Consider the following 4,823-nt stretch of genomic DNA (forward strand, 5'->3'; position numbering starts at 1 on the left):
CCCTGCCTGCCTGCCTGCCTGCCTGCCTGCCTGCCTGACACCATACGATCACATAGCAGCAGAATGTTCTGTGTTGTATGTGGGCTGGCTGAGTGACGCGCCAGTAGGAGTCGGACTGTGCGCCGTTGATAAAGAGGCAGCGGCCGCGGACAGCGCACAACAGTGGAGCGAGGAGGCGTCCCAACACCGCAGCTGCACCACCACAACACCACCATCACCACCGCCACCACCACCATCACTACACCCCACCGCCTGGCCCGAGCTGCTCACACCGAAAAAGAAAGCCTCATCAGCGGGGGGACCATGCTGTCGCACCGGCCGTCTCATTAACTCATCCACCCCCGAGAAACAAGGCTCCTCAGCGGGCAACAGCACCCTGAACCTCCCGCAGGACTCCCGAAGCTGTAGAGGGAGAATTTCAATTTGAAAAGTTCTTTCATCGGTAAGTCTTATATTTATTTTTATTTATTTTTTTTACCTTTCATAATGATAATGAAAGTGAAACAAAACGGCAAATGACAAAACAATTCAATTTTTCTTTTTAAATCGGCCTAATGATTTTATCTTTTTAAACACTGTAGGCCTGCAGGAGGTTTTTTTCTAGAGCTGCATACAAGTTTGTGCAACAGGTGTACCCTATGTCATTACATCGCATTGATGATATTGTCAATATCATCACTGGGTTTATTAATAGGTTATTTTGGTAATTTCAAAAAAAGATTTTTTGAAATTTAAATGGTGCATGAGTAAAGCAAGAGACAACAGTGATGTTTGCTATTTTTTTAACATTTGGTGTCATACACAGGCTGTAGCCTGTTTCAGTAGTTTGCTTATAAGAGCATGGGTTTCCTCAGCAGATCTGTATGAATGAGTGTGTGGATGTGTAGTTTTTTTTTCTCAACACAAAAGCAAAAACTACAGGTTATTAGCTTATTAAAGCTGTAGTTTTAATTCTGATACATATGGCTGTGTGTCCCATTGAGCTCGTGCTCTCTCCGCTCATTAATCCTCGTTAACCCGCTTTGATGGGTCTCGGTTCATTGCAAAGATGTGATTGTGAACACAGATACAGGCTGTAGCCTGCAATTAGCAGTCTGAATAAACATCACCTCAGACATCTGTGAAGAACTAAGGGGGGGGGGGTCTAAAAGCTTACACGCGCCGACACTTCGTTCTCTGCTCGGTTGTTTTTATATTTCACTAAGTAATGCTTCTGCTGTTGAAACGATACTTTGTTGCACTTCACACCGACATTCTGGCAATTACAAAGATGAAGAAACAGTCACAGCCATGGCAAAGACACATGTTTGGTGAAATCCTCTGATCCAGATCTCAACTGGCAACACACTGATTTTGGTTTAGCAACAGGATCAGTGGTGGAAGAAGGATTCATATCCTTTTACTTAAGTAAAAGTACTAATACCACTCTGTGAAATTACTGTTACAAGTTAAAGTCCTGCATTGGGAATGTTAATTAAGCAAACGTATGTAAATATCATCAGGGGCATCTAAGTATTAGAATCAGAATCAAAATCAGAACCAGCTTTATTTCCAGGTGTGAGGACACTTACGAGGAATTTTTCTTTGGAGCATTGTTGCTCACAATGTGCTTACACATACAGAACAACCAAACAATATATACACACTAATATATACATACTCTAAACTCTATTAAAATTGAAAGTACATCAATGCAGAAAAATGTGTGCAGAAATCATAATGTGTAAAGTTACTAGTAACTAAAGCTGTCTGATGAATGCAGCGGAGTAAAAAGGACAATATTTCTCTCTGAAATGTTGTGGTGTAGAAGTGGCATGAAAAAAAAAACAAGACTCACATAATGTACCTCAAATTTGTACTTAAGTACTTGAGTAAATGTACTTAGTTACATTCCAGCACTGAGCAGGATTGACTGATGGATAAAAGAGTTCTTGAGCCAGGAGAGATGATGTTAGTGAGCCCGCTCTTCTTGTGTGTGTGTGTGTGTGTGTGTGTGTGTGTGTGTGTGTGTGTGTGTGTGTGTGTGTGTGTGTGTGTGTTTAAAATGAGCATGACCTAATGATCTTTGTGCAAATTTTGAGTTGATTGTGTAGTTTTAGTTTTTAAGTTGAGCAGATAGGCGGCTGAGCCCTGAGCTGAGCCTGCGTTCCGCTGAGTGAAGTCCAAACGCATCAGATCAGAGGTCTGTGAGTGAGGCAGGTGTGACGGCTCTGATGCAGGGGTTTGTTTGTGTGTGTGTGTGTGTGTGTGTGTGTGCGTGTGTGTGTGTCCCTGGAGTCTTGAGTCACCATGAGAGCTGACAATGTGGAGAGCACGGGGCCTCACACCATGCAACGGCCACAGCAATGTCTGAAGGATGGAATATTTGAAACGTTATTTAATATATAGGAAGAAGTATCCAGATGATTGGTCTACGCATATTTACCTTTACAGAAGTATCAGAATCAGAGAAAGTAGCAGCACTGACAAGGAAATTTCCCTTGGTTGTTGGTTCGTACATGAACAAATGAGTATGAAAGAAAGAAATAATAAATACAGAAACAGATACAACAATTGTTTAGCATTGAGAGGCATTACTCCTCAAGCATGATGCACCTTGCAGAGTGTTAAAGTGTGTATTTAAAATGTGAATGCAGCATTTTGTGGCAGCTAGTTGAGCTCATGCCAATTTAAACTCCTTTAAATCAACACAAATGTATCACATTTTGCAGCTTCACATATGTTATTGGATACATTTTGGCTAAATGAAGTGCAGTTAAAAAAGGAGAGTATTCCCCTCTAAAGTGGAAGGAGGAAAGTATAAAGTAACAATTAAAAATGTGAAGAAAAGTACACACTCCTTATGAAATGAAGTTTACTTCTTTAGTGAAAGGTACTAAAGCATTCCCCCAGTGAGGGGCCGATCACACGACTGTGTTCCTAAGATCCTTTTAATTCCATCTGTAAAGGAAGTTATTAGAAGTTATTATTATTATTATCACATTTCAAACCCGTTTCCAGTAGAAACCTTCTTTTTTTTCCGGAGATGAAACATGAAACGACAAACACAGTCCGCTGCTCGAGCTCAAAAACATATCAAACTGGATTTTAGAAAGAAAAAAAGAAAACAAGTTGAATTTTATTGTGGAAGGCAGATGTTGATATTCCACATTTTGAAGAGAGCCCCAGAATTAACCCTAACCCCTGCGACCCCTCTGTTCTAATCAATGCCAAAGTACAAATCTGGATCCTGATGAGTGAACTGCCAGCGAAGGTGTGGCTCTCTCTCTCTCTCTCTCTCTCTCTCTCTCTCTCTCTATCTCAGCCCGAGGGACTCGTAACCCAGGTTGAGGACAACTGAAGTTTGTCAACTTCTATTGAATACTGAGATGCAGAAACATGTCGTTGGACAGCAGCTGTCCATTGACAATAAAACGTATTCTATTACTGGAAGTCACTGGCTACTTTTTCTAGGACTTTTTAGTTCCACTGTTTCATTTCAGATGGCTGTAGTTTGTATTTTAAGATTTTTTTTTTCAACACATTTTGATAGTAACTCCACGGTCATGGTTCTCACCGGGGGGAGGGGGGAGGGGGGGGCAACAACCTAGGAGCCCCTAGATACATCTGAAGCATGTCACACAACATTACTGCTGCTAATTTTCTTTTTTTCTGACTTTGGTTGAACTGCTCACAACTCAAATCCATAACATGATTTTAAGGCCAACAAGCTGTTGAAACTGTGAGAAAGTTCCAAAAAAAGAGTCTGGGTTGAGTTGTACGACTCGAGTACATGCTTTGCTGCTTGTAAAACTTTTACTAAGTTACACTTTGGAGTGGTAGACCTTTATACATTCCCCCATAGTGTTTTTTTCTCCCCACTACAGCCTTTATTTTTGCAATATTTTGTTGGCATGAGAGCGGTAACATTTCAATAGGTTGAGTCACCAATGGCACCCTGTGTTAATCAGCATGTAAACTTCACTAGGTCGCTAAAAAAATAAAAGAAATAAATAAAAGAAAACCCAGAGGATGTGTTTTCAACATTTTTTAGACTGAGTTTGATATGCTCAGTTCCGTAGAGGAAGAAAAGTTCATGTCCATGAATCACTTTCTGGATCCAGATGTGTGTACTACACCCAGCCTGATCGCGTTTACACGGAGGTGAGAAGCAGCGTCTCAGCCCCTGACGGCGGGGCCCTCTGAGGCGCTGAATCTCACAGTCCGGGCCAAAAGCATGTGGAGGCCCCTGGTATGCAGACATCAAAGGGTTAAAGGTGAGGAGACGCTCAGCGGCACAGCACTTATCTCCTCTAATGACCTCCTAAGTATAAGTCAATTACTTCTGCGTCATGATCAGAAAGGAACAGACCACAGGGGGCTCTTTGAGCTCCGCTGCTCCTCATTACAACCACTTCACTGCAGTTTATTGGATCAGCGCGCTCGAGGTCAAGGCATTTCGGATTTTACTATTTACTACATTTGAAAAATGAATCTATAGTGAAATAGCTGCTGTAGTAATCAGTGGTGGAGGAAGTCAAAACACACCTAACCCATTACAAGTTAGAACAATTAACCTTCTGGGTCTGAGGGCATGTCTACATATCTTCTTGAATTCTCCTTTTAAGGGTATTTGCATATAACTGTTCCCCATGTGTTTCATATCAAAATGTTCAGAACAAACTTTCTGTTTAGTGTGCTCACAACTGTTTCAGAGCAATAAGATTGATTTATTTGTTCAGGACAATGCACATTAATCAACATTTCTGTAATTGCGCCAGTTGGGTACTTTTCAACTGTAGTTCTAGTTACCTAGCATGCATGTCTTTTTGGTGGTGATGGGG

At 41.4% G+C, this 4,823-nt stretch overlaps 1 protein-coding gene across 2 annotated transcripts in view; it reads left to right on the plus strand.

Moving 5' to 3' along the window:
- The first annotated feature begins 149 nt into the window (after nucleotides 1–149).
- The window catches only part of osr1 (odd-skipped related transcription factor 1), a 16,466-nt gene continuing 11,792 nt past the window's right edge, over nucleotides 150–4,823 (plus strand). The window contains exon 1 of one of the 2 annotated variants that reach the window (XM_032501082.1): nucleotides 150–442. The gene's annotated coding sequence lies outside the window, so the exon portion shown is untranslated. The remainder of the gene's footprint in view (nucleotides 443–4,823) is intronic. The other variant, XM_032501081.1, reaches the window with a different exon arrangement.

Source organism: Etheostoma spectabile, chromosome 20, assembly GCF_008692095.1.
Source record: "Etheostoma spectabile isolate EspeVRDwgs_2016 chromosome 20, UIUC_Espe_1.0, whole genome shotgun sequence".
NCBI classification, from domain to species: Eukaryota; Metazoa; Chordata; class Actinopteri; order Perciformes; family Percidae; genus Etheostoma; species Etheostoma spectabile.